Source organism: Anser cygnoides, chromosome 2, assembly GCF_040182565.1.
Source record: "Anser cygnoides isolate HZ-2024a breed goose chromosome 2, Taihu_goose_T2T_genome, whole genome shotgun sequence".
NCBI classification, from domain to species: Eukaryota; Metazoa; Chordata; class Aves; order Anseriformes; family Anatidae; genus Anser; species Anser cygnoides.
The window spans coordinates 91,412,131-91,433,237 of NC_089874.1; the positions used below are offsets into that span (position 1 = coordinate 91,412,131).

Genomic DNA, 21,107 nt, shown 5'->3' on the forward strand with positions numbered 1-21,107 from the left:
TGTACAATAAAAGTGATTTTTAATGAATTTGTATTATTATATTAAAGAAATCCATGTCTACACTTTAAAATGTCTGAAGTTGTCTATACATGCTACTCTATTTCACTGTATCTCAGAAAATGCTGGCACGCAATAGCATATCTATTAAATAATTCAATATGTTTATTATGTATTTAAAAATTCATATAAGTATTTTTCTAAAGTTGTAGAAATGTTTATCGCTTATTGTTTCTTTGGATCTGGCAAGTTAGGAACTCATACTGTTCATATGAATATGTTTTGCATTAATGGCTCACTTCAGGGGATCTCAACTTTGGGTCAAAAATGTTAATTAATTAAATAAACTATATGCGTCATTGACATGGATTGTGTCTTTGTCATGCTACCACCCATTTATTTAACCTCTGAGCAGTACTTTCCTTTGGATAGGACAGACAATTTTGTTGCCAGGAACTGCTATCTAGGACACATGGGATGTGTAAATACATTGCAACAATTTACATTAAACCAGAAGAAAAAATATGTATAATCTGAACAATTATTGCACTGTCTTCTGTCAGACAATTCTCTGGGGGTCTTCAAGAAGGGGGTATTTCCTCTTTTTGTATTACATACTTAGTACTTTGTAGTTTGCTTTACATGTTATTTGATGACTAACAGTAGCAGGGTTTTGTTTGTTTGTTTGTTTTCCCCAAAGTGTATTTTAATTCTGATTCATGTATGTTAAATTTAAACTCTATCTACAGAAAAAGATAAAGGCACTTCTATAGTCTTTGCCAACTCACATTTTTCTAATGGAAATAATTTGGAATTTTATCTAATGATTTCTGGAAGAACGGGATGTAATTATTATTTCACTCCAAAAGTCATTTCAAGGGCTCAAATCAATATAGTCTAAACCATTTTTTCTGATGGGCTAATCTGTCTGTTACCAGGTTGGTCACATCTAGAGTTGTAATGGAAGTAAGGATCATTAAAAGGACAAAATTCCACTACTGCAAAATTAAAACTTTAGAATAGGATAGGAAAACAAACAAATAAACAAACAGACAAAAAAACACATACAAAGACCACCAAAACCTAAGTGAACAGTAGTTGTTACGGGCTCTCTCATTAAGATGAAAAAACTGACTGGAAGTTTTATATGCACAATAATTTGACGAACTAAAAACACATTAGAGCTGGTTAGCTATCTTGTCAATGTAAATTTTGCTTGCCCAAAGTATCTTTTGTAACAAGATATTTATTTATTATGAAAATAACATGTCAAAATACAAGAAAGTCTTTGGAGATGTTTCTTCAGTTGTTGTTTTTCCTTCATTGCTTATTTTTCTTGATGGCAAAAAGAGAAAAGAAAAAAAGAAAAAAAAAGTAATATAATGGAGTGTAGAAGGAAAACAAAACTTTTCTGCTCCTCAAAACATTAATGATTTCCCAAGTTTTTTGTTATACTCATTTTTCTTTTACAAACTTGCCCAACCCTACCAGCGTGATGTTTTCAGAATCTCTGCAATCAAAACCACATTTTAGTTTTGATTGAACATTTTTTTTCTCCCCTTTCCTTCTAATTTTCTCTTTATGTCACCATCCTGCACACAAGTGAGTGATAGGCCACATGAAGGGACAGGGAGAAGAAGAATTTGTGATGAAGATGGATGTGTTGTTACTGCTGTGTAGCAGAGCATTAAACTTTCCAACATAGGCTGAAGCTACTATATTATATGCAGCCTAATGAGGTGTGCAGTGATGGGCAAGAGAAAGTAGTAAAAGAATAAATTGTTAAACACTGAAAAAGTAGCATTCAGATACAAGCATTTGAATTCTGAATGAGCAGCACATCCTTAGAATATTGTATTTTGTTTTGGTGCCCAGTACATATTTTAGTTTATACCAGTCACCCAGGTGTGGTATTCCTTTGATGTTCATACTGTAACATCTTGGCATTTTGCCCATTAACTACGGCATATATAGGGAAATCAAGCCAGAATACTATTTATTTTTATAAACACATTTTTTAAAGTGCCTTTTACTAAGTACTCTGTTAGCCACTGTTGTGATATCAAATGTTCTTATTTAGTTAGAAAAAAAAAATCCTCTATACGTATATATGTATATATATCTATACAGACTGCACAATCTATACAGTATGTTCAGAAATGAAAGTGGTAGAAGATCTGCCTTCAAGTGGTACTGAATCAGAATTACTCCTAGTTTAAACGGATTGTGCAAATTTGGAAAAGTTACTTTGACAACACTTTTCCTTGCTAAATGGTTCTTCCTTCTTGTACAAACCAAAGTAAAAACAACAGAAAACCTTCAAGGAGGAGAGATGCTGTCTGCAATATCTACATCCACAGTAAAATGTTAACAGTACGAAATCTGGAGAAAATGAAGAAAACATCAATATGAACCAAAACTGAGAATCAATGATAAGCAAGGGGAAAACCTTTGAACTTAAGAAATAAGTGAATAATTATGAGAGGAGTAGGTACTAACTTCATGTTTTATGCTGATTTTCAGCATCAGGTATTGTTGAACAAGAGTTCAGTATATACTCCCTTGTATTCTTAAGGAATCTGCTTAAGACCAAGTGGCCTCGGTCTTTTTTATCTGTTTATGAATAAGACAAATAATAAAGTCTCAATGCCACCAAAGACAAATGCCACAAAGAACTTTGTCATACATGCCTTCACATGTTTTGTTACTTACAGTGTTTTGCTTAAGAAAGAAAATGGAAATAAAGGCACTTTCTATATAAATTGATAGTTGTTACAGACTACTTTGTGATACTAGCATTTTTCAGTCATGAAGATGAAGAAAATGTTTATAGTCATCCTGAGAAGCCCATATTTTTGTTTCAACAATATTCATTATTCTTTTATCTTTTTTTTTTCTTTGTGAACATTCATAGTTTCTACTTTCCTCTCTCTGAAGTACTTGTGAAAGTCTGATAAAAGCCACCACATGCAGTTCTCAAATCCTTTATAGAGACCACAAATAAAACAAGACTCTGTTATGTAAATGTCCATTGCCCACTGCAGGTAATTCAGGGATGATCTTTTATTGCCTCATGAAGCTGAAAGGAAAAGAGGCGCACGAGTGGCATGTGAATAGCTGAGGATTTCGTGGAGTGCTTAACTCTGCCTTCCCCACAGAAACAGCTAGGGGGGTACCAGGTTCTTTACATTATGAATTATGATTATCATTAAATGACCGTACATCACTGCATGTTCTCCCCTAGCACTTAACCTGCAAGTTTTCTCCCCTGTTTTTTCCTCTCAATAAACTCAGGGATTTTTGTTTGAAGTCTTTCATAAGAGTCAAGAGATTCTGACCTTTGTTTTGACACAAACTAGTAGCAAATTTAGCCTGATATTTACAGATGTAAATGGTTTATCTATAACACAAGGAAAAAACCTCTGCACAGAGACAGAGTCTGATTTTTCCGTACACTTTCTTCTCACTAAAAGTTAGATTCCCACATGCATAGTTATCATTACTGTACTTGAGCAGCTCATCTGATCACTTCTGTCTTCTCAAGACCTCTTTTGGGGAACTATCACAGCCCTTGTACAGTTGCGTGGTCAGTACTCCCTATGGGGTTAATGACATAGATGTTGCATAATAAACCATTGTTCACCAAAGACTGATGAATCCTTGTTTAATAGGTTGTTGTGGAAGACTGTTCTTCGTGAGCTACTAATGTGAACACTTTCAGATCTTTGTGCAGGTTCTGCATGCAGCTGTCATTTCTATGGCCATCTCCATTCCCTCCTCTTTTTTTTTTTTCTTTCTTTTTTTTTTTTTTTTCAAGTTTCTTCTAAAATTTGTAGTTTATTGAGCAGCCTCACTGTATCACTTAGTTTTTCCAAATAAATTGCACTTTCTACAGTGTTCCTACTCTGGACCCATTTATTTTTTCTTCTTCTGGCCTATTAGTGTTTAGAAGTCTTGTCCCCACAACAACGCATTTCTGCAGTAATAGCAATTTCTACTTTGGTAGGGCAAGTCTGTCTTCGCAGTGAGATGAAACTACATGACTCAAATCAATTTAGAAGGTGGATAGCCAACCTAGCACAGAGTTGTAGTCATGAAATTAAGTCCTGTTGAGAAGCTTATTGGTTATTATTGCAAGACCTTTGCATTTTTCATGTGGGTTTTGATGTTCAGTGGACCTTATTATCACTCAGACTGCGTGCTGGCCAATGTTAACGGCAGTTTGCAATTCATCTATTAGACTTACACTTCATCTTTAGTGTACTGGTACCTATGCAGGAGATGACATGCAATGGAAGATATGTGTGGATGGATTGACCTCTGGCTTAAGAACTATGCATGGTCCTCCATATTATCACCACACAGAACGGTATTTGTCTAGTATCCTATCTTCATTATATTTTCAAAAATACAAAGTAATCCCCCAATTAATTTAGGAGCTCTGAGGCTGACTTTGGGAATGAGAGATTTATTTCATCTACACTTGCATGAGATGTCCACCTACCAGTGGTATCTTTGTCCAGAGTCACTGTTTAGTAAAGGAGGAAAAAAGAGGCACTTCTACAGTGTAGTTCACTTTATAATAAGGTAGCTATCTAAAATATGACAGTTGAGCCTAGAACTTTCTCTCCCATTTATTAAAATACAAATTCTAAGCAGCTGCCTCAGAGTTAAATCTATTCTGTAGCTACCTAAAGTAAGGTGAGCCAAAATGCCCCTGGCAGATATAGTCAGGGTTCATATGATTTTGGCAAGGTACTGTTTACCACATATGGCTAATGTTATCAGATAAACAAATGTTCAGTTGTTATTTTATAAATCTAGGCTTTATTTTTACTTAATTTTCTTTCTTTTTCTTTTTTTCTTTTTTTTTTCTTTCATTTTCTTTAGGTCTTAAACTCTAGAGTTTGATCTTGGTTTATTCACCTTTATTTCTTTATTTATTTTCCTCTTTCTGGAAATTGTTTTTGCTCATTGCATTGTTCCATTTTCATTGCAATGGACATAGGCCATACATTGAAATTTTGCAAGTTGTCTATCACAATTCCGTGTTTTGGACAAGCTTTAGGGTACTTTCTTTGTATGAGTTAATCCCACAGAATTTAAAAGTTTCTTGTACTTTCCCAATTTTTTCTACTATAATGCAAAGTCTTCAATTCTGTTCAATCTTGTTTCAACCCTATTGCTAATGTAATTGTGATCAATATTATTCTAATCCTGTTTGGCAGTGTTGATATCAGTCCTTTCCTTTAAAGTGAACCTGCACTGTTTTAAACTTAGTTTCCTGTAAGATATAGTACATATGTCACCATTTTAATTCTATTCATTATACTCAGAGATATTGTTTCAGTATTCCTTCTGCTGGATTTTAGTTTTTAATGTCTCTGTCATTCTATATTTCTCCTAGAGCTTACTAGAGTTAATTCTTTATTCCCCACTCCTTCCACATACACATGGTATAAAACCACCATGTTTAGGGTTCTCTGGAATATTTTTTTTTCATTTTTGCAGCAAAAACTGTGTGCTAACTAGTTTTCATTGGTGCGGTCTAACAGATTTCGACAATAAAATGTCTTTTTACTCTCCAGTCTTCTTCTCTGCCATTACAAAGCAGTAAATTTAGAACCAATAAAAGCAAATGCTCCTTTATGCAGCACATAATCAACCTGTGAAATTCACCCCTCACAGGAGGCCATCACATCAAATACTCTGGTTGAATGTTAAAAAGAAGTGGGTTAATTTTATGAATACAAACAACATTTGTAGCTATGCATGCCAAAATAAATAATAAGAGTAAACCAAATATCATGCTTCAGGGCATAAATTGATTATCTGCAGGTGTTAGGATGGACTCCTACTCTCCATATAGAGCTTTGTGCAATTGGTGAGGTTTTTATTTTTATCAGGATATGAAATAGTTACAGTGTTGTCCTTTCTTTCTTTCTTTCTTTTCTTTTTCTTTTCATTGTTTTTTTATTATTATTTTTGATTTGGTTTCATTTACTCTAAACAGTCTCATGCTGTTTTCTTTCATTGTCACAATATTGTAGCAAATAGTTCGATTATTGAAGGCAGCCCCTACTCATTCAGAGATTTCATGTGGGAAAGAGTCTGTCTTGTACTCTTTTGTCTACAAAGACATTGAATGCTGCAGAAGGAGGAGTTCTGTATTTATGAGCTGTCATGGTGTCTTTCTTCATATCTGTCTTTAACTCTCAACTACATCTTTGTGCAAATTGCCAGTGTTCCAGCAAGTGATGTGACACTAAATTTTAGATCATTCATCTTAATTAATTTCTCAGTTATCTTTGTATTTCTCTAGATTTCTTCCTCAACTTTTACCTGAATTGCCTGAATTGTTGTTTTTTTTCTTTTTTCTTTTTTTTTGTTTTCTTTTGTTTTTTTTTTTTTGACTAGGATCATCTTATTGTTATAGTGTGATGCAACGTAAAAAACTAGAGCCCTAGTTATTCTAAGCTAATATCCTAATTATAAACAACAGATGAAAACCAATACAACCATGACTGTATTGTGGATCCTTGCACAAATCCTTTGCCTAATTAATCTTTCTCTTGGAAAACTGTTGCCTCTAAAATGCTGTCTCCTTATCTGGCAGTGTCCTTCTACATTGCTACGTCATTTGCAATGTTTTTCCATTCTTAACTTATAGTTTTACTTCTTTCGAAATATAATTCTACCGAAACAACCTCCAGTTTCCTAAGCAATTATTTTCCTTACCTTTGGATCACAAATATGTGATAATCCTGAATAAGTTCAACATCAGAAAAATTAGTTTTAAGAAGTTAAAAAATGTGAAAACTGCCAAGCTGTCAAAGCCGACATATTTTTTCTCCTTTGTAACCATGAATTATCCTAAATTTCTACAGATGTCTACAGTGATGAGAAGGGGATGAACTTACATTGAAATGAGATAAATATCAAGGTTCCTTTAGGTAGTCTCATGGCAAGGTTCAAGTCAACTTGGATAGGCAGTTAAGCTGGATGCCTAGTTCCCATACAACTCTTGTAAAATTCTCCCTGGATTTTTAATAGAAGTATTGGTAAGCTGTAGGGAGAAAAAAAAAAAAAAAAAAAAAAAAAAGGATGTTTCAGACAGACCTCCTATTAAACTGCTGTGGCAATTTTACTTGGGTGGGCAGATGAGCTCCACCTCAGCCACTCTCTCACTCCCCCTCCTTCTCCATGGGAAAGGGGGAGAAAATACGATAAAAAGGGCTCAAGGGCTGAGATAAGGATGGGGAGATTGCTCAACAATTATTGTCATGGGCAAAACAGACTCAGAGTAGGGTAATAGTAAGATTTATTGCCCATTACTAACAAGCTAGGGCAGTGAGAAACTCAAAACAAACTAAAAACACCTTCCCCCCATCTACCCTCTGCTATGTCCTCTCCCAAGCAGCCCAGGAGAACAGGGAATGCGGGCTGTGGTCAGTCTATAGCACTCCATCTCTGCCGTTCCTTCACGGTCACTCTCTGCCCCTGCTCCACGTGGGGTCCCTCCCATGGGCAGCAGCTCTTCAAGAACTGCTCCCACATGGCTCCGTACAACAGGGTCCATCCCCCAGGAGCAAACTGCTCCAGCACGGGTCCCCCACGGGCAGCAGCTCCCCCCAGACCCCCTGCTCCTGCGTGGGCTCCTCTCCACGGGCTGCAGCTCCGGCCCGGGGCCTGCTCCTGCGGGGGCTCTCCATGGGCCGCAGCCTCCTCCAGGCCACATCCACCTGCTCCACCGGGGGCTCCTCCACGGGCTGCAGCGTGGAGATCTGCTCCGTGTGGGACCCCTGGGCTGCAGGGGGACAGCCTGCTCCACCAGGGGCCTCTCCACAGGCCGCAGGGGAACTGCTGCTGCCTGCCTGGAGCACCTCCTGCCCTCCTGCTGCACTCACCTTGGGGGCTGCAGGGCTGTTCCTCACTCCTCTCTCTCCCAGCTGCTGTTCCAGCATTTTATTTTTTTTTTCTTCCTTTCTTAAATATGCCCTCAGAAAGGCACAGACAACATCACTTATTGGCTCGGCTCTGGCCAGCAGCAGGGCCCTTATCTAACATGGAGCAGCTTCTGGATTCTTCTCAGAGAAGCCATCTTTATTGCTCTCCGCTACCAAAACTTTGCCACGTAAACTCACTACAACTCCATGGAAATAGTAAAACTGGTGTGAAACTAAAATACAGTCACATGATCACAGCACAGTAAGTATGAAACTAACTCATTGATTTCAGAAGAGACTTGATTTTGTTTTCTATATGGCGCTATCTATATTATTTCTGACTACATATACCTCTAATCAGCTGGTCCAGCTGTTGGGAAGTTGCAAGTTTTATAATTTATTAAACAATAACTTTATGTAGAAAGTACCTGGCTAATAACTAATGACCCACAAAATAATGTAATATAATTAATATAATGAACTAGTTTTTAGACCCTTGCTGTCAAAAGCATGGAGTGGGGGCATTTAGATTAAAGCTTCAGTATGAGTGTAAGTCCATTTTACATATAAAAAAAAAAAAGTTATGATCTGTAGTCTTAGACTTTTAAGAAGTTGTTCAGTGGTGGTTAGTTTTAAAAGTGTATTCTGAAGAACTGCTCTGTAGATATGTGCTTCAGTCTGCACTTAACTTTTCAGTTGAGATCTGAGAGAAGATGATCATGCATTATCTAACAAGCCATATGATCAAAATACAATAATAAAACACTATGTGACTTGTAAAACATAAATGAAGGTGTAACGAAGGGAGGAACTTGATAACCTTTAAACAAGGCTAATCTATTTGTATAATATAATAAATGTCTGCAATATTTCTCATGAGTCATTCTTTCCGCTCAGCATGAGAATATATAATAACCCTTATTTTTTTTGCATATGAGGTCGTTAACCCCATGTTAATGACTTCCACTTTTATATACAAGATTCAGACTGGTTTCACCCAGAAGATACAAATTTCCACAATTACTCGAGTTTCTTATCATCAACACACATCAGCCAAGTGTGACATGCAGGCTTTTGCAGAGGCTGCAGCAAGTGATGCAAGTTCAGCAGCAGTAAACAAGGGTTTCTACAGAGCAAGAAGAGGGACTAGGAGAAGACATGGGAAGTGACACAGAAGCCATGGGGTATATAAAATTAATGGGATGGAGCATGATCTTGTCAGGCATTTGAAAGTACTGATTTTATGTATTACGCAGAAAAAAAAAAGTGTAACACATATAGATATGCATTTATATATTTACAAAAAGCATATTCATAAGAGAAAATAATTATAAAGTTTATATTTTCAAATATGGAATGCGAACACTGTCAATACCAGTCATTATTGCATGGAGTTTAGGTGGCTACTTGAATAACAAATCTACAGTTAAAATGGAGATTGACATTTCCTGCTTTTATGTTTACCCTCTACTTTTGCTCTATTTATAGAACTCTTCAAAAAATAATGTGAAAAATTAGCATCAAAATGAGCTTGTTTCATTGTTGCCTTAATTCAGCTAAGACCAGAAACTTGTCACTAAAATAAAGAATGGAGTAATGGAAAGGAAAAGTGTGTCCCTTTAGATTATAATCATTAAAACACTGTTCCCAAGAATTAGATGAAGTCATATTTGATTTTGTTTTCTCTTGAAGACGAATTTCAGGAACTGAATTACAGGAGATGTTGAACACCCTTAAATCACTACATTAACAGAGGAATCCATCAAATTGGAGCAAATAAAATGAAATAACCTGACTCCTAGAAACAATTAATTTTTACAACACATATGAAAAGGTAGCAAAACAATTATGTGTTTACCTCATAACTTCTCCTAGAACACCCCAATAATGTAATTAAAATGTTATTGTCTGAATGTAGCAGTCAGCCATAGTTTCTTAACTATGTGATTTTTACACTGCCTTTGGATATTTTTTTTTAATGTTACCTATGAGAAGATTCACACAACATCACTCATTCTCAGTAGGCCCTCTTTCTGTAGAGAATCCAAGTGAAATCAGTGATGTGACCCAAACTGGTAAAAAAATTTATCAGAATCTAGATGCCGTAATTCCATATGGTATAATACTACCCTTGTATTACAGTCTTCCACTGTTCTTAATTACCCACCTAATTTACAACACACACTTAATTCACATGAAGTGGCATGTTACTCAATGTTTATTTTAATATTTTATATATCGAAGCACATGAAATGTGATAATACAGAGATCTCTGTCATCTCAAATGAAGTAACCCAAGTCCAGTAAAAGACGAGGAGAGGATAATTATGAAACTCCCTGCAAAACTGTTGAAGGTATTAGCAGTGCCATGGATCTGATTTTCCATTCTCATCTGTTTAATTTGTATGCTTAAGGAAAACTACTTAGTGAGAGGCTGAAGTGCGTTTGGTAGATCAATACTCCATTGATGTTGATATTTGTCAGCATTTTCTTTAGCTGATGATTTATAGGGTGCCAGAAGCATTTATAGAATTCTTAACTCTTTGTCATGTCTCAATTTGCTCTACACAGAAAACACTTATTCTTTATTACACTGTATTTTTAAAAAAATAAAGGACATGACACATTAGATATTTTATAAGTGTACTTAGAACAGTTATAGTATCACTATAGGTTGGTTTAGGTTGGTGCTACTTGGTCTAAAATCTTGAAAAACTAGTTTTAGAACTCCTAAAAATATTTTCTTAGCAAATACAACACCAATCATGAGCTGCATTCATTTGTATCTTTTATTCTAGACTTTTTAAATAACATAAAAATAATTGAACATGTGGTTTATTTGAAGTTGAACAGCTGTTGCTGATGAAATTAAATCTGAGTTCTCATAAAGATTTTTTCCCCAAGATTTGTTAAGAAAAAGACTTGGAACAAGAAAAATGTTTTCTTCTGTGATGAAAATATATATTACAACCTTTTTTTAAAAAAAAGAAATGCAATTTTCAACTCCTAAGTGATAAAAAAGTGCAAAATGCCTGTCTAAATAGACTAATAATAAGCACTTAGCAATTTTAACCCAAAACTTAAGAATAGCTTTTTCAGATTTTATGAATCTAACATGCATAAAGATGAAGCAAATTCTCCAAGTCAAGGTCTGGGCTGTGGCAGATTCAGCAGCAGAAATAAGCTCATGCCTGGTGGCACAAAGTCCATCTGGAGGCCAGTCTCTAGTGGTGTACCCTTGGGGTCAATACTAGGACCAATGATGTTTAACACCTGGATGATGGGACAGAGTGCACCCTCCACAGGTTTTCAGATGATATAAAATTGAGAGAAGTGTCTGGTACACCAGATGGATGTTTGTGTTCCTTTTCACATTAAGAGTATTATGCCCAGGTCTGGCCTCTTCAAAGAGGACAGGGACATACTGGAGCAATTTCAGAGAAGGACCACAAGGATGACTAAGGGACTAGAGCTGATGCTGAGAACTGGGACTGGTCAGCCTGGAGAAGAGAAAGCTTTGGAGGAATCTTAGCTGCATGTTTAAATACCTGATGGAAGCAATGGAGAAGAGGGATACAGACTCTTCTCAGCAGTGCCAAATGACAGGACAAGAGGCAATAGACACAAAATACAAAAATATGAAACTGGGAACAGGTTGCCCAGAGAGGCTGCAGAGTCTACATCCGTGGAGGTACTCAAAACCCAACTGGGTACAGTCCTGAGTAACCTGTTCTATGTGACTCTGCTTGAGCAGTGAGGTTGGGCTTGTTGATCTTCAGAGGTCCCTTCCTGTCTCAAAGATTGTGAACCCTAACCCTCTGGCAACTGCCTTGACTTCATGACTTCAAACATAAAAGTACAAAGTACATGACTTCAAACTTCAAAGGCTTATTTTCCTACTTTCCTACTCCAGTGATGCAAAGATCTTCATTGGTGACTATATACCAGTGTACAACTGAAGTAATGCAGTGATATAGCCATGCAAGGCAATGTTCCAAATACAGTGGAAGATTATTTTAAACTCAAAAGAGATTTGTTTGCTGCTAAGGTAGTAAATAGAGGCCAACTGTTACAGAGATGTAGGATACTAATTAAACAAATAGCTGCAGAAATATCAATATTATCTAAAATCGTTTGTTCTACAAGGGTTTTGACACATTTCATGGTGAAACAAACAATGTTTAATATTTTATTCGTAGTTTAGTATAATATATTTCCAGGTAAAATCAATATTGTGTTTGTATTAAGGGCAACTTTGTCCTTCCCAGTGAGAAACAAAATGAAACATAAGAAAGGAACTGCTGAAATAGAAAAGAGAGTGGTAGCAAATGCTAAAACATACCATTATGAACTATACAAATAATTCTTATTCATGTGCATTTAGTTTGGTGTCTGTTGTTATTATTATTATTATTTACATTTCCATGCCTTTTTTGTTTCAGCAAGGGACTGAATCTAAAATTATCTCAAGGCTTGATTTGAAAATGACAGTATATTTGCATTTGTATGGCACATTTGGTGAGATCCCCCAAATAAATACACCCCAAACAAGAAGGCGGAATACAGGGAGACATGAGAAGGCTGTCTGAGAGAGGCAATCAATATAAAAGAGAATCAATACCTTTACTACTGGCAACCAGAGGTGTTTTTTGTACAAGTGCTATCTCAAAGGGCAGGATGTTCAAGTTGGTCTAGAAGAATGATTTGGAAAGATAAGGAAGCTTTTGTGATCATTCCCACTCTCATTGATGTGTGAGCCATCTACCTTAACAAAAGGAAGTTCAATTGCTAATACAGAAAAAAAAGTGAAGAGGGCTGATAAAAAGCATTCTGAACAACATGAGGAAAAATGGGAAAGAAAAGGAGAAACAGATGCTTTACCAAAATACATCTCCTGAAATATGTATGAAATGAAAAGTTTAGACAGTGAAAATGGAAATTCCAGACAACAACATCACACTGCTTTGGTTGTACTTGGAAAAACTGGGGAGTTAGGTAGCAGGAGAAATTCTGTTTGGGATAGTAAAACATTATTAGAAAAAATAAAAGAAAAAAAAGAAAAAAAAATAAAATTAAAGAAAAAAAAAAAGATCAACAGAAAATTTAGTGTCTGCTGCTCTCAACAGTGAATTCAGGAATCCTATCTAGTAAACTACCTGTCCTTTTTTGACTTAGAGAATTATTGACCACTGAATTTCAGGTAGAAGCTTTGTTTTATTACAGATGTTCCACATTTGAGATAACAAATAAATATGTGGCAAAGAACATTAAGCCTTTTTAAAGGTGAGCATCATCCATATGCAGCACTCAAGCTAATGATCACCTGATCACCTTTTTTAACCATTCACCAAGACCTTGTGCTTTATAGCACTTTGATCCTCCAAAATATCTGGTCCTTCAAGGTACTGCACCTCCTTAGCAAATAGTCATCCCCTCAAACTCAGTTATAGAAAACTCCTTTTTGAATGTAGGTAATGAAAGAGCAAAGATTGACTCCAGTCTCTCATCCCTCCTACTTTATGAAATGAAGATTCTTAAAATGTCTTTCCATAAGAGACCTCCTCCATTAAGTATTGCAGTATGTTGCATTTACTTTTAACAATTTTTCAGTGTCCTAAGAGAAGGTGAGAAAGCTGTAGTTACTTCTATCATGCTATCTGTCCTTATAGCTTAAAGTCCTATTTAAAGAAAAAGGAAAGATTAAAAAAAAAATAAAAGTCTCCCTGCTTCGCAGACATAGAAGCCTGTACAATTACTTGCATTGACAAAGTGGTTCCTCCTCCCATTCCAAAGCTAAATATTTGAGTTTTGGCCATCCAGAATTGTTAGTCTGCTTCCAAATCTTTACCTTCGTACTACCAAAGGACTGTGTGATGCCCAAACCGCAGAAAAGGATGATTCCTTTACGCTAGTCCAGAAAGAAAATTTCATGCTCCGCCATGCAACACTCTGGCTCAGCCATGGGGTTGTTAGCTCTGAAGTTCTTTTTAAGCTGGTTTAGTAATTTTGGCACCGTGAAACAAGGTCTTCATCATTGTTTAGGCTCTTCTGTAAATGCCTCTACTTATTCCACACAGAACATACAAAATTCAAAAAGAAAGATGAAACAAAAGAAGTCTTATATGACAATTCTTTCCCCTATGACTCTAACACTTGCTTCATCTGTTTCTTTTTTTATTGGGGGGGGGGGGGGGGTTATGGGGGTGGATTGGTGGGGAGTCCTTAAAAAAACATGAAGTGACCATTCTTAACAAGGTTCTTCCTATATTTTCACTTTGGCCTTTCACTGCAGTAATATTGCTTAATTACCATTTACCTAGTGCTTACATTTCACCTAATGCAACAGATGTCAGTAGATGTTATTTAGGTACGAAACAGTATAATTAATGAATTAATATAAAATATTAACTAAAGTAATGAGATCTAGGTTGCTGTTGTTTGTTCTGCTTTGTTTTGTTCCTTTTGTTGTTGTTCCCTCTGATTAGGGGAAAAATATATATATATTTTTTGAAGTCTTCTAACTCATTGGCTGAAGTCTCTCTCAGAGGAACGATTTGAGATCTTAACTGAGACTGGAGATCATTTATTTCTTAATATATTATATACAAGAAAAAAAAAAAATCTGAAAAATGTGCAGCCTAAATAGATAAGACACACAAAAGACTTTAAAGAAAACAGCAACAGAAAAAAGAGTAAGTTTCATAAAGTCAGATAACCAGCTGTACAGACAAGAAGAGCCCCGCTCTTCACATATTCAATATAAGCCATTAGGTTTTCTTTATTCTTCAGTGATTTTCTACTTTAATCACACAGTTTAGTTTAATTTAATGTCTTGTACCCAGTATCTTTCCTACATCAGAGTTTTCCATAAAAAGAACTGGTAAGAAGAAAGAAGTTGTGAACTTTCTTGTCCTTACCTAGTGAGATTAAACATTCCAGATTTAGTCTAATTTCACTACTGGGGTACAGTTTCCACAGCCAAGATTTTAAGATTTTTCTTAATGCATTTCTCATAAATGGATTATCAATCTATCAAACTTTTATTCATTTTTCCCTGACATTATATATTTCTTGATTATACTTATAAATTAACTTACTGGGCAAAGCAGGGAGGCAGGAGAAATTTCTTTTGAAACTTTATGACAGTGGTTTAATCTTGGAAGTGATTATGAGAGTAAACATGTTCAAGGAAGATAAATCCAGTAAGAATTAGCAAATACATGGAAACCAGTGCTCTCAAAGTCCTGAAACATGAGTTGTCAGAGGCTGAGTATCAAAAAGTAGTATTACTACTTGCTCTACTAATTGCATGCTCCGCGGTTGTGATCTTTCCCAGGTATCTGCTTTTGACCACTGTCAGAGAGAGTTTACAAACTAAATGGACTGTGTAATAACCAAAGCTATTGAGGCTTCTTAAATCCTTAGGTTAGCCACTGTCTAGAGAAGGCCTAAGGAATGACCAGAGGAAGAAGAGAAAAGATTTAAGGGATAGCTAGGGACATTCCTTCATACTGGCCACATGTAACTCACCTGTGTTTGATCCAGGCCTCCCCTAATTATTTATATTACCATACAAAAACAACATCAGTTCCAGTAAGGGACAGATCTGGGCTTGCCTAAAGAAGGATGGGAGTCTGGTTGGGCATCTTCTCCCCAGCTACTGCAAGAAGCAAAGTGAACGATCTTTGTTTTGTAACAGCTCTAAAGGGACGTGAATTGGGATCTTCTGTTAAGGGAGAGCAGAGTTTTTTATGTCTAGGATTAAGTCCTTAATGAACATTCAATTGAAAAGAAAACATCAATCCATAATAATGACAATAAAGGTGGGTTTTTGTGTTTGTTTTGTTTTGTTTTAAACAAGAAAACATTGTTTAACATTGAAAAGGTTATCTATCTGAAATAATGGACACTTGCATTAAAACCAAACATGAATGAAAGGCATTTGTGAGAAAACAAGTTTCACGGATCCTGGTTCCAGACAGAGATTGTATTGTGCATAGTACACTGTGTATGGCAGAACTATACACGGTTGTAGGTTGTTGTAGAAATGTATGTGAAATACAGACCAACAGTATAGATGTGGAGAAGAATGTTATCAAAGAAGTACCAAACTCACCCACAGAGGCACAGAGAACTCGTCTGACAGAAACTGCTGAATTAGAAAGAAAATTTATAGTTATGTAATAAGATAAGAGATAGTGAGATAATTTCTTAAAGTGTAATGAGATAAGGAATTCTTTTTGGTGAGTCATTTATCCTTATGTTCAAGGAAATGGTATTTAATCTGGAAAATAATTAATTAATTAATTAATTAAATAGATAAATACATAGATAAATAAATAAATAAAACACCTACTACCACTACTACCAAAAAAAAAAAAAAAAAAGACATAAAAACATAAAGAGATCCACTAAGAATGTATCAAAGGTATCTAGCTAAACATCAGTTACATCAGTTTCTCATTCTACTTATACTTGAAACTCAAAATTTTGATTTATTTTCTATTATTATAGTAATATTATTATTACTATTTACTATTTCCACTATGGCTACATGATCTCGGTCACAGACCAGGTCTCTAGATTATGTATACGAATTAAAAGGCAATAAGCCTTGAAAGGCTATATGCAATATAAACATGTTTACAATTTATGATGAACTCTCTTTCGGTGGTATTCTAGAAACTGTGCTCTGTCAGGCAGAGTTTATGTTTACATAGGCACACTAATTTTGAGTACTGGTAGTACTACAGCAAGATATGTCAGTATTTTCAAAGGTACGTTCAGCAGCTGAAATGGACATTTGTATGGTGCAATACCACTCAAGTGCTTTTCATGCCCAATGAAGCCTGACTAATCTGAACACTCTAGGACTGTGTCACAGTTTCAGGTTAATAAATGCTTGGTTATTGTAAAAAGGTAGAACATATTCTTCAGTTAGCTATTGAGTTTTCTCAGCATATGAAAAAATTTGAGGCTAAATAAAAACAAAAGAAACTGTAAATGCATTTACTATATATCCTTGGACCAGCAACAGTGATGGGAGCAATAATGAGAGTGACTCTGAAAAAGGCATCTTGAAGTGAAGAAAGCTGTCCATGTCTTGCCTACCTGCCCTCGGTAAGAAAGCTGGGCCTGGTTGATAACAGCCCCACCAAGGCTGGTGTGTTATTCAAGATAGCCATATACCTGACTGCCACTGTGTGCTCCTCCACAACTTTACATCATGCATTTGCAGATCAGTGTGGCCAACATAATTTGCAACCTGCCAACAATCTGTTTTGGGCACCAGGGGTCCTAGGGCCCTAGTACAGATAGACCAGCAGGAGTCAGAGGAGTAGGCTGGGAGACAAACATAACTTTCAGAGGCAAACCACAGCTGTGGCACTGAGTTTTCTCAAGAGTTTGTTGATCACCTGTGTTTGCTGTTTTGTTTTTATTTGTTTTTGTTTCTGTTTGTTATTTTTTGTTTGTTTGTTTGTTTGTGGGGGTATTCAGTGTTATTGGCATTTATTCTGGTGAGTGTTCTGCTCCCCCTGTCTGCTGTTTTATAACATCATTAAATATTTTATATTACTTGGCTAGACTAATCTGTTCTTATAGGACCAGCCACAAAAATGACATTTGCCGCAGAAGAGTCAAGAGATCAGCTTTTGGCATGGAGATGGCACAGATTATCAAATTATATTGATTAATGAAGATCCTTGTCTCATATATATATTTATTTCAGAGCAAAAGGTAAACTCACATTCAGATTTCCTGATAGTCTCAGGCTCAGTACATTGGCTATAACTCCACTTTATCCATACAAATTTTACAAGCTGCCCTTCATAACAAGGGTACCACTTGGATAAATTCTGTAATGGAGTTAATTCTGTAATGAGGAGCTTCACAAGACAAAATCAAAGTGAATAGCATTTTTTTGGTTTACTGAACTTATATTCAGCTAACTGTTTAAAATGTGTGGTATAATTTAAAGACATATGGCTATAGATTGGTCTTCTTCAGTGTTTTTGTTGTGGTTTAACATCAGTAGGCAGCTTAAGCCCCACACAGCTGCTTGCTCACACTCCCCAGGTGGGATGGGGGAGAGAATTTTAAAGGTAAAAGTGTGGGAACTCACTGGTTCAGATAAAGACAGTTCACTACATAAAGTAAAAGCTACATGCACAAGCAAAGCAAAACAAGAAATCCATTCACTACTTCTCATTGGCAGGCAGTTTTTCAGCCATTTCCAGGAAAGCAGGACTCATCACATGTAATTGTTTCTTGAGAAGACAAACACCATCATTGCCAATGTCCCCCGCTTCCATCTTCTTTCCCCCAGTTTTTATTGCTGAGCATAACGCCATATGGTCTGGAATATCCATTTGGTCATCCTGGGTCAGCTGTCCTGGTTCTGTCCCCTCCCTGCTCCTGCTGCACTCCTAGACTCCTCGCTGGCAGCCAGCACGAGAAGCTGAAAAGTCCTTGGCTCTATGTATGCCCTGCTCTGTGACAACTATAATATCACTGTGCTATCACCACTGTTTTAATCAAAGATCCAAAACAGAACACCATATGAGCAGTAACAGCCAAAACCAGGATAGTTTTGTGTTGTATATTACAGGCCTAAGTCATCTTTCCTTGGAGTGCACCAGGACAGAATTTGGCTTTAATGATATTATTTTGGGCAATCTGGTATTTAACCTAAGAACTGCGTTGTCAGAGAAGACACTTGATGCTGGACATTTTTATGAAAAGATTATATAACACTCTTTGACACCACTTCTCATGCAATCCCTGTAAATCAAGTACAACTGCTTTGTTGAAGTGAATGGAGTTAGATCATTATAAAAATAGTGTAAATCTGTAGTTGGGCCTATCAAATTTCAATATTGATTTGGTTCATCAGATTTTAATAGATTGTTAGTTTTTACTTTTCAGTGAGACTCCGCTCTTTCACACAGTGAATACATATCCATAATTCTAAGAAGCTGTCATATCTACTACCATGTATGCAATTTAATGCAGCCCTATGAATATAATATTTTCCCTTTTTACTTCCTCATCTGAAATGTATTTCACTACTGCATTTCATTATTTACTGTGCTATTAACATTAACTGTTGGATTCTTTCTGCTCTAAGTTGATAAGTTATCTGCAAATAGTAATTCTCCCTGTGACATGTCCAGAGGAATTCTTGCATACTCCTCAATATAGTAAAATACTTTAATCCCGCCAGAAGTTCTTAATATGTTTCTAGACCATACTTACAATTCTACAAGAGGAGTTTTCTCTGTTGTCTATAAGGGAAACCTGTGAATCCTGTGAAACTAAACTGATCCACAACTGAAACAAAATATAGCTCTATTATTTATTAGCATCCATAATATATCTGTTTACTGCAGATGTTTTACCGAGTCATGTGAAAACCACAGAATTGTCATGAGTTGCATTTTATCAGCACAAACGAGAGGTTTTTATCTTAATCGAGTGAGTATTTCAGCTCAGGCTAAGACAGATCTAAGAGAGAATGGTTGCAAATGTATTAGGAATAAAAAATAAACCTCACAATACAATATTCTATGTGGCTTTTTTTTTTTCTTCTTTCTTTCTTTTAATCCTTGTACATAACAGTCATTTATTATTCTGTTACTGTGAGTTTGCTGAACTGAGAATGTATCCAAGATTCAGGTAAACATCCAACCATTTGTGTAGCCTTCTAATTATTGTCTGATATTCTAGGAAGAAAACCAAGCAATTATGGATTTGGAGCAAATGCACATGGCTTCATTATTCTTTATTTTAAGCTGTTTACTTTTGTGAGTCTGGGGAGTTTTTAGAGCTTAAAATAAAGAGAAGGAAGCAATCAAACATTCTGTTTGGTGATGATTCATTTATTGAAAAGCCCCTGACAAAAAATGTATGGTTGACAGGAGCCCAGCCGTTTGCAAAGGTGACTCAAGGCAAAAGATAAAGAGAGGTTTAGAGTAATGTTACAGCCTTTTTATATCACATTAGCATTGCAGATGTATCTAGGCAGAATCACGTTTTCTGTTTTTGCCATATTCTCCATTTTGATGCATACACTTAATTCAACTCACAGTCCTTTTCTTTCAGTAAAATCCTAGGTACACAGAGAAAAAGTATGACTTAGAGTTGAAGGAACAGAAAATTCTACTAGGAGTAGTAGTAGCAACAGAAATAGTAGTAAAAGTATTGCTGTTCCAAAAATAATAAAAAATAACTCTTTTCTTAAACTTCAGGTACTTCATATCTCTCGGGTACTGGATGAGTATGGCATTCTTTGAGTAAAACTTCCTAATTTCTCTGCTTCCTTATACTGGAAATTCTTAAATATAGTTGGGCATATTCATAGAATCCCAGAATCAAAGAATAGTTGAGGCTGGAAGGGACTTCTGGAGGTCATCTTGTCCAATGACCCTGCTAAACAGGGCCACCTAGAGCAGGTTGCCCAAGACCATGTCCAGACAGCTTTTGAGTATCTCCAAGGAAGGAAAATACACTATTCTAATTCTATAGGTGGTCTGCTCACAAAGTATTTTTTGTCAGCATGTCAAAGCCAAAACTTGAGTATGCAACACCTTAGAGATGTTAAACTCCGTCATTTGTCTGTCCTGTTCTCAGAAGTCAAACTGTTCCCAGAACACATACACAATTGATGTAGGACAACCAACAAAATAAGATATTCTTTTACAATCAACCTCATTACTCCCATCCCACTCAAAATAACAATTTAATGTTTAAATTATCCAAAACAAAAACCAAACAAGCAAACAAAAAAAGACAACAGCAATATAACAACCAAACCAAAAGTATCTCTTTTTATGTTAAATTTCTGAGGATGTAATCTCTCTTAAATATATTTCTTCCTTGCATGTCTCAAGATACATATGATCTGGGATTTATCTAGATCAAATCAAAATAAAGTCATTTGACCAGTAAAAGAAATGAAAAGTTTGATTATGCACTGTCTGGCAATATAGTTTTTTTTTTGTTTGTTTGTTTGTTTGTTTTTTGTTCTATACTGCCAGAGCAATTTTTTATAGGCAGCTCAAGATAAACGGTCATTACACTGATAACCATCCAACTCTCCCTTAAACAAAATTAGAGATTCTGGTATTTCTCAAATCATAAAAAAATACCAAGTCAAAACATTTT

General features: G+C 35.8%; 2 long non-coding RNA genes across 2 annotated transcripts in view; one reads left to right on the forward strand and one right to left on the reverse strand.

Moving 5' to 3' along the window:
* On the reverse strand, positions 1 to 8,105 carry LOC136790141 (uncharacterized). The gene is made up of 3 exons (XR_010829541.1): positions 7,905 to 8,105; positions 6,918 to 7,063; positions 1 to 1,332 (listed from the first exon to the last, which is right to left on the reverse strand). It is a non-coding gene; the product is annotated as an uncharacterized lncRNA (long non-coding RNA).
* Positions 8,075 to 21,107, forward strand: part of LOC136790142 (uncharacterized) — a 21,600-nt gene continuing 8,567 nt past the window's right edge. The window contains exon 1 of the long non-coding RNA XR_010829542.1: positions 8,075 to 8,205. This is a non-coding gene — a long non-coding RNA (uncharacterized lncRNA). The remainder of the gene's footprint in view (positions 8,206 to 21,107) is intronic.